The 10,048-nt window shown below is 37.6% G+C and overlaps 1 long non-coding RNA gene across 1 annotated transcript; it reads right to left on the reverse strand.

Moving 5' to 3' along the window:
* Nucleotides 1-583: 583 nt before the first annotated feature.
* Nucleotides 584-2,856, reverse strand: LOC104611216 (uncharacterized). Its single transcript, XR_737590.3, has 2 exons — nucleotides 1,818-2,856; nucleotides 584-1,617 (listed from the first exon to the last, which is right to left on the reverse strand). It is a non-coding gene; the product is annotated as an uncharacterized LOC104611216 (long non-coding RNA).
* Nucleotides 2,857-10,048: the final 7,192 nt, after the last annotated feature.

The raw sequence follows: 10,048 nt of genomic DNA on the forward strand, positions 1-10,048 counted from the left end.
ATTGAAGATGTACTCAAGAAGAGCAAAATAAGACACAGTGGAGCATGATTCTGTTGTTCCTCCACTACTCCTCTCACCACCTTCACAAAAAAAAAGAATACAAGAGAACACCCTATCTTGATGAACGTTGTTAAGTGTTAATCAGCTTTTGGTTTGTAGAAAAAGAAATCCTACGTTTCTTTAACTCCCTTGTGCTTTCTTCGAATTTTAATTAATTGGGGTTTGTAAGTATTTCTTTTTTTTTTATAAAAAATTTAAATGGTAACAATTAATTTCTTATCCACCATTTAATAGAATGGAGTTTCTTACTGTTTACTATGTACTCAATGACATAATACTGTCCATTGTCCAGTAGTCCCAATTAACTTGCATTAAAAGAGAAAACGAAACTTATAAAGAAAGAAGGGAAGAAATACTGAGATCAAGGACTGCAGGAAATTAAAGTTAAAGATTAGTTCTGCACCAGCAAGAAGTAGAAGGCTTTCTGTACAACCAAAGATCCATACTTATTAAAAATATGATCATTACCAGCCATAAATGTGATGTGAATGACCCATTGAAAAGATAAGATAAGAAAATAAAATTAATGAAAAAAAAGGAAATATTGTTAATACTAAGAATAACAGAATGAGAGAGAGAGAAAGAGAAGTCCAATGATACAGTGGAGACATTGTAATTGTACATTGGAACAGTCACGAGGAGACTCCTCAGAGATCTGCGAGAATATTTATCATCTATTCACTCATCAGCCAACAACATATAAAACAACGAAACTGATGCCTGCCACAGCATATTTCTGAACACATAATACAAAGAAAATCCAAAGCCCTTTACAGCAATGGAAAAGTAAAACAAACACTTTCTAATTGCTTGGGTACTAATCTCTGAACGCTTCTCCAATGAGTCACTTTCGCCATTTTATTTGTTTCCTTGAAGCTTTACATGGAAGAATGTTCATAAGATGTAGACTCCAGGCTCCCCAAACGGACTCTTGATGAGAGTCTTCAAACAATATATGATAATATAATTCATGTGCTCAGAAGGAAAGCAGAAGCACTGATATGAATGGGGGTTGGATAGAGTCTGTCTGGTTCAAATAGCTCAGGAGGGATAGACGGAGAAAAGGAAGATGAGTTGGGCGGAAACAGGGAACCATAAACGTAAGACACCATATCCATGGCATCTGATAGGGGATCTGAAACTAAATGAAAAACAAAGATAAGCAACCCTGACGTGGGGCCTTACAAGGTCAAGAAAAGGTCTTACAAGGTCAAGAAGACTATAGGAACAAAGAAACAAATGTTGATGGTTGGTGAGAAAAGGTTTGATGAAAAAAAAAGCTCAGTTAGGATAGCACCTAATTAAAACGAACATCCCATTCTTATAGAAAAGCTACCCTTGTCAAGGCAGAACAACCCTAAGAAGATCTCCTCCTCATCTCCTGAAGAATCCAATTCTTCCAGTGTCGAAACTGGTAATGGATTCAGAGTGTAAGCTTTAGAAGAAACAAAAGCTGTTTTTTCTTTTTCTTTTTCATTCCAAATGAATATGGAGAAGGGATGTTTAACTAACCCTTTTTCTCTCATTGCGGGATGTAGAAACCAAAACCTGCCAGATCTAACAAAAACACGGAAGGAAATCTTAAATTAGTCTTAAAAGCAAACATCTTCAGAAACAAAAAAGAAAATCTATGGTTTCTGCATTTAAACTGTGCACCGACTGTAGTCACGTAAAGAGAGAAACAAAAGCACTACTACGCATCGGACCTATTTAATTAAAACTGCATAAAACAAAGCTATTGACCTTAGCCATCTTACCGTGTAAAAACCTCTCCTTTTCTTCCTTGTCTGAAGGCTAGCTCCTCTCCCAGACTTGAGAGAGAGAGAGAGAGAGAGAGAGATGTGCGGGAAGAAAGTGAAGAGCAAACTGGGCTTATGAAGGAGAGAGGTTGGGGGCAGCCCGGGTGGACCTGACGGTGACCGTAAAAATCCATACCGTGTTTACCCTTCTTTTTCTCAATTATTATTTTGTTTTTTTTTTTTATTTATTTTTTGTCCGTCTTAAGTTTCTTACTTTCTTTTACTTTTACGGACGACTTCTTCTGATTATCTCCATACTCCAGTCAGTGAACTCGTGTGCTTCTCTAACTCGCACGTGCTGTAATGGTTGGGTCGGTTATACTTAATTACTTATTACTTTTACATGTATGTTTTCCACATGCTTCACTTATATATATGTAGACACGTGCGTGATGATGACGATGAAGAATGAAGATCTGGCCTCTTAACTCTTTCCTTTGAAAACAAAATAATTAGTAATAACACTTCCTAAATTTTAAATACCCAAATTACCCTTACTAAAAATTTTTACTTACAAGTAAATCACTCAGTCACAGGCATCGATCAACCTAATCAACAGGCAACTCCATTGAAACTTGAAACAAAGAAAGAAAAACTAAAAAATAAATAAATATAATTGTACTTTGTGTAGTGTGTTGTAGTTAGTGATAATAATAATAAGTGACACTTGATCCATTGTTTATTTGAATTTGTGATGGTATTGATTTGATTAGAAAAGAAATAGTTAATAATATGTGGGAATTGGAGGGAATCATAGGGAATGGAAGAGTGTGGGCACGCGGGCGGGTGGGGCTGTGGAGTGAGGGTTAAGGTCTCACAGTCTCCCATGATACAGTCAAAGGAGGCGTCCTTGGCCTCTGTGTTTCAATTCCTTGTAATTATTATCAGTTATCACCAATAATTAATTATTAATAATCATAATAAATAAATATATAGAAAATAAAAATTCATTAAACATGCGGACGACGGGCAGCAACGGGTAGGTTGACCTTTCTAAATTCTAGTGGGTTCATGCTGCCCCCTGCCCCCCTCCCCCTCTTCATTAGTCCTGACTCCTGACTCCTGACTCCTGACTCTGACCTGACCCAACCCCCCCCGTCCGACCTTTTTAGCTCCTCCCCCACAAACAAATAATCTCTGCAATATTCCCTTATACCTTATAACATGTCGCTGTTGGATTTAGGTCCCCCCTCATCTCTCTCTCTCTCCTCTTCATTGTGAATTTCAGATTGTACACACTCTCTTTCTCTCTCTCTCTCTAATAGATCTCTGTATTTTCGGTGACTTGGGTGAAAGTGAAACATTGCCTCCTCCAGCGCACCAATATACTTTGTACCCGGGTCACCGACCCGGAATCTACTGGAGGACAACACAAAGTGTCCTTTGTAAAAAAAGTTGTTGGTAAGGAAAAATTTCAATGGAGGAGGAGAGGACCCGTTTGAAGTTTGAAGCTGTGAGAAGTGAGAGGACTAAGAGTAAAGGAGGACTGTGGTGTTGGTGTGAGGTGTGACGTTAACCTTTACTTTAATTCTAAACTGTCAAACATGTCTAATCATCAATTTGACAACGACCGTAACGACGACGATGATAATCGAGTGGGGGTGGGGGGAGTTGTTGTAGTTGTAGTCGCTATTCAAATAACAAGGGTGGCCCCACCAATAATTAAAAATGGAGTCAGAACTACAGCAACTTGATTTATGATCAAAGAGAGAGATCCCTGTTGGAGTATGAATGTATATGAATCAACTTTGTATGCATAGAAACAGAAAAGAGAATCAAAAGTGGGTCATGAGGCTTCAGGTTGGAGTTGAGCGTATGATAGTTAAAACACGTACCCTTTGGTCTACGAGGTGAACTCCAACCCAGAAAAAATGATTCTGAGAGTCTCTGAGTATGGCAATAATGGGGAACCCCATATCCTAAGAAAAAGAAAACAAACAAAAGGAAGAGAAAAAAAGCTGCAAAGATTCTTGTGGAGAGAAAGAAATAGAGTCAGACGATGACGATGAAGCGAAGAAAGAAAGTGGCCCTCTCTCTCCGTCCTCGTGTTTAGTTTGTTGTGGTGACAGTTTTCCCAACTCTCGCAATCTTTCAATTCTTCTGCTCTGCGGGTCTCTCTCTCTCTCTCTCTGTTTCTCTCTCCAAAAGATTCTGGCTTCTCGTCGTCTAACAGTTTACAGGGAAAGCGGTAAAACTGTGTCTTGACCATCTTACCTTTTACCTTTTTAACCATTTTCGGGACCTCAACTCATACAACACGTGATGACGTGATTATTATCACCTCGTCATTTGTCGTCCAGACTCCACTCCAGAGTGTCCTCCGAAATAACCCCTCCCCTCCCCCTACACCCCCCTACGAGACTTCCTACACATCTATCCATTCCACTCAGTCACCCTGACCCACCCACCCCGACCCCGAGAGACACACAGAGACACCGAGCCACTCCTTGTTATATGTAGGGATTAGGGAGTGAGTCTCGAGTCCGTAACGGTTGATGCCGACGTCTCCTCTATCACTGATTAGACATGACAAGCTGTACACAGATGCACGATTCTTCTTCGCTTGGATCCTGAGCTCTTTCAAATCCAAACCGGTTGTAGCCTAGGTTTCAGCACTACTAGACTGCCTCCAGAACACCACCACAGATTTCCACGGCACACCAGAGACCACTGCCACTCTAGTTCTAAAGCGTTGGATACGGAAGACGGTGATGATAGAGCATTCCAGCTGGGCTGGAATATGGCTGTGCTGTGCAGCGCATCCGATTTGTAGGTCCTCACTCTCTGCCATCATGATTTCCTTTGCTAATTCCATACATTAGCAGCTATATATGGGCCCGTTCTTATGTTTGGGTCGGCCCTATGATCGATAATCCACTCTGAACCGCACTCCAACACGTTGGAACCTGTGTACTCTGGATTCCTCCACCCAACGTTTCCAGCTGGCTAGGCCCAATTCGTATTCATTTTCAAAACCACCGTTAAAAGTTTTTCGGATATCATACCTTTGCGCACCATAGAAGCTGTCTCCTTACTTCTTAGGCTGCGTTTGAAAACCATACAAATAAGTGTGAATGCAAATATGTAGAGTGTAAAAAGGGTCATAAAAATTATAAAATTAGATTAGTTTTGAACTGACAAATTTACTTTTTTATCAAATAGACTTTTGGTTATAATGGATGCAGAAATGAATTTCAATAAAGTATATATATATTTTTTTTTATCTAAAACCCACTTGAATATAAATTTACTTATTTTTTATTGATGTATTTTCATATCTTTTTATCAATATAAATATGCATTGATCTATCATTTGTCGATGTATAAATGTAGTGTTGCCAAAACTGGGATTTATACTCCATTTACATCTTTTCCAAACACAGCCTTAGGCTCAGTTTGGAAGGAGTATAAATGTAAATATGTAGAATACAAAATCTTATATTTTATATTATTTTATATGTATTCGTATTGTATATATTTGCATTTGTATTCTTTCCAAACTAATCAACATTAGTGTTAGTGTGGTAGGCACTCCCTAGGGGTGGCCATGAGCCGAACTCTTCACGAGCTACTCAAGCTCAGCTAGTGAAAAGCTCGGCTCGGCTCGGTTTCAATCGAGCTTTGAGCCAAGTTCGAGCCCAACTCGGTTTCAATCGAACGAGTCGGCTCAAATAGTTACATAATAATAATAATAATAGAAAATTATAGAAAATAATATATATATATCTATATAATAAAATTATTATATTTATAATATTTTTATTTTTATATATAATAATAAATAATTATTATAATTCTTAATTTTTTAAATACCAAATAAAAATACTTTTTATATAATTTTTTTTTTATTTTTATAAAACATTTTTCTCAAATCAAGGAGCTCGAGCTTACGAGCTTTTGACTCGAGCCGAACTTAAACTCAAGGTTCTACTAGCTCGAGTAGAACCTTGGCGAGCCGAGCTCAAATAGCTAACTATTTTGCTCGGCTCGACTCCAATCCACCCCTAATAGTCACTTAGCTTCACGTACAGACCACCATATTTATCGGCACAAAACTCACTTCTCTCTCTCTTCTGTTCTAAAAAATGTATTTGCACGTGTCATTCGATTAGTTGACGCGAAACAAACAGTATTCTAAACTCAAAATTAATCTACTTTAGGCACCCTAAAGATGTGTTGGATTGCTCTACAGTATAAACTTATTTGCATTGTATCCAAACACAGCTTCAAAAAAATTCCTTGAACCGATCCTTGACCATATCTATACCTGTTTTCCCCACCAAAATGTATCATATATATATATATATATATATATATATATACACAGAGAGGTTACACCAAAATGTACAATATTCTCTAAAGTTCAACCTAAATGTTACTATAGGTCAGACATACAACGATATTGGAGGATAGGTTGATTGCTGAGCGAACACGTGTCTACATCCATCCTAACGAAGCAACGACAGCCCAAGCTTATTTTTGAGAGTTTGACCTTGCTTCACCGTCCAGGTTGGTTTTTTGTTTTTGTTTTTTACTAAAGAAATGCAACCCCGTACTAAGTACAGGCAATTACATCTATATATCATTTTTATTTTATGTTAAGATTTAGTATTTATATCATATATTTAATTTGAGTTTTTTCATTTAAAAATTAAATCAGATTTAATTTATAATTAACCAACCTATTTCATCTAAATTCTAAAAGAATGGAACCTACACGGCTACACCACTTGAAAGTTTTAAAGAATGAATCTTTTATTTGAATTAAAAACTTAAATTAAATGCATCAATATAGAGTCTATATCTTTTGAAGTGAGTAACAGTACGTAGTATGGTGCAATCCTCGAAAGTTTAAATGCCCAATATATATTTACCCTCAGATGTTATGATATTGGAATATCTCATTTTTGAGATTGTAATTAATCAAAACCACCTCAGGTATTTTGACAAATTTTCATTCGTTAATGTATAACTTAACATAAAGTATTGGTTTTTAATTAGGATATCCAGACTCAATAAATACATACATCACATGTATTTTTTTTTTCGGGTTTTCACATATAATCCATCTTTTGTGAGTGGTTCTGTTATTCGTTAGTCATAAGCGTTATTTGATAATTGCTGAGGAGTTTAGGATCTGTTTGGTTCACAGTTGGAATCGGAATGATTCATTTCTATTATTTCTTTGTTTCTTTAGTAAATTAAATTATTAAAATGATTAAATACTCAAGGTTCTTTAAAAACCTATTAAAAGATAAAAGGAATAAACTTTTCAGTTCAAACACTTCAACTGTGTACAAGCGGGCCCTTTCAGACATAAATAAATCGTTGAAGGGAATTGGATTTACTGAAATAGCCTATAAAAAGCGTGTCAAGACATTTAACAATGTAATCCAGCCACACATCGTGACATCCCGAGATGTTTCCGATGTGCGGCTAGATTGCCGTGTTAAAAGCGTGTTAGTACATCTTTGCTGGCAGCAGATGCGGGCTCCATTGATAGCAGCACTGTTCGTTTGTTAAAACCAAAAACAATATGATTTTGGTTGCTGAATGCTGAATTGCCACCATGGTTTGGATCCCCTGCCTCCCCACCCCCATCCAATCTCTAATTTTATCAAGTAGTTTGATTGTACTCCGACTCAGAGCAATTTTGGTCATGTGATCTCAAGTGAAAACCATTTTACATTCTTATGACCTCATCACCAAAAGATTTTACCCTTCACCATCGTCATAAGACAAATGGCAGTCTAATGTGGTTTGAATGGGTGGATACATCTGAGTACGTGTGTTAATTAGGACTGGATTTGGTCCAATCCGATTCAGTCAAATGTGAGTCTATTAAATTAAACCAATATTTTAATTTATATTGATTTCAAGCCAAACTCTGGTCCATTAACACTTATATTCTTATCTTATATCAATATATAAGATATTGGCTTAATCCAACCAAATCCAATATAAACTTATTAAGGATGGACCAGGTCCAATCCGATCTAATAAATATTCTGGACTGGATTGGTCCAATCTAATGTCTTATTGGTTTGTTCAAATTGATTTTGGATTGGATAGGGTTCAGCTCAAAACCGATCCATTGACACCCTTAAATCTGATAAACATTCATCAGCCATCAACATGGTGTTTGGCAGTGGAGAGTTTCACAAGTGGCCCCAATAAACAAGTATTTTGTTTTATCTGTCTTTTTTTTAAAGTACAAAGAAAAATAATCGGGATGCTGGCTGATTGGGTGTTTAAAGTGATTTGATTTAATATTATAATATATTTATAATGACATCTACGAAAAGTATCAATTTCAATATGCCATGTCACCAAGGCAATTTAGGATCACCAAAAAGACTCAAGAAATGTCAATTTAACATTTTAAAAAACCCCTCATTTCCTGAATTCCAAAATTAATTGATGATGGGTGATTTGGCTCTCCAATGACATTATGGCACGTGGTACCGCAGAACTGTCAAATAACATCTCAGCATCATGCAAGTAGACTTCGAGAGCACTTCGAACACGTCACACCTGTCTCGACTTCATTGGCCCCACCTTGGCAAGCCAACCTACAAACAGCTCAAAAGATATCAGGTTGGTGTAAGAGGCAACCTGCCTCCATCAACCTAGCCCAAATTCAGTTAGTGACTTGCTCGATTCAATGGGCGACCTCCTTCTTGAGCAAGTTATCATCTTCGATTCCCCCAGGATCATGGCGCCATGTCTATAGAGCTGATTCCCACCTCTTCCGCTTTGGATGCAATCGGATAAGCATTATAACTTACACGAAGTCTGTCTCTGAGCATGAAACCACCTTTGAATCAGATGGGCCAATGATTTCGGATGCACTTCATGGAGCTCATGGTAATTTGCCTATATAAAGGTGTCCCCTTCATCAAAAAGATATGCATGATTTAGCTCTCATAATTTTCAAACTCTCTTACTAGCTTACCAACACTCTTCACTGACATAAGCATATGAATGCCCACCCCGAATACTCTACTACAATTCTTTTGCAGTTCAACTTGACGAATTCACTAACCCCGCATCCAAGTTATCTTCGAACTGAAAGCTACAAGATTGCACAACATCAATACATAAACGTTCTTTTCTTTTTTTTTTTAACAAAATTACCAAATGCCATTTTCTTGCTAATTCCCTTTAATTACTGATGCGGCGTGCATGACACATCATAACAAACGAAACAGTTGTGAAACACTCTGGCAAACACCCACCAAATTATAGGGTCTGCCTTAATAGTTTCGTCTTGGATCCAGAGCCATATCTTAAGCTCTGACACTTCATAAGTTAGTTTCATTTAATTAACCTTTGAAGATAAGAAGAGGAGTCAGGAGACCATGATTTTCCTCGGCACCCGTTTTTGGAGGGTAGTAATAGGACCCAGGGTGGAGCCATGCAATGCTACCAACCTAGAATTGTAGTAGGTAGTCCGATATTCGACCAAAAGTTTTGAAACGAACTACTCCATCTCAGTCACCTTTTCTGTTCTCGGCAACAGTAAAATCAGTCACAGTTTTGGAAACTGGAAAAAAAAATTTAAACAAATAAAAGAAAAGAAGAAGACTAGAAGAGTGTGTGGTATGTGGTGGGGGGGGGGGGGGGAGTTCATGTTAAAGAAATTAAAAACTATTTAACTCTTTAAGGTTGAAACTCAGAAATCATCTCCTTTGGTGAAGACAAAAATGGATGCATAAACGATTCCATTGCATAGGAAAGAGAGAGAGAGAGAGAGGGGTACAAAAACACTGGAAGAGTTACCAAATGCAACAATGGACACAATCATGGAAGTGGCCCATTGATTGGACGATACGCAACTACATATACATGTGGTTCTAGATCTTATCAGATATGCAGGGGTATGTTCAAACAAGACTTAACCATACAGATCTTTTGGAGTTTTATATACACATATATGTGGTACGAAACTAGGAAGATTTTTCACTTCTCTTCATTTTCTAGCCCACACTCACGCCCCTACCCTCTACCAGTTAATAATAATCCGTAAGCTGTGTGTGTCTGGGTCACAACTTGGCCCACCCCAATGCCTACCGCTACCAGTCCAGCACATGGCACATGCCCTGTTTGTTTTCACGTTTCAAACTTCAATGCTTACTCCACTGTGGCTTTGAAATATTCTGGCCGGGTCAGGCCAAAAAAGTATTCAG

Source organism: Nelumbo nucifera, chromosome 4 (genome assembly GCF_055504915.1).
Source record: "Nelumbo nucifera cultivar China Antique chromosome 4, China Antique-T2T, whole genome shotgun sequence".
Classification (NCBI taxonomy): Eukaryota; Viridiplantae; Streptophyta; class Magnoliopsida; order Proteales; family Nelumbonaceae; genus Nelumbo; species Nelumbo nucifera.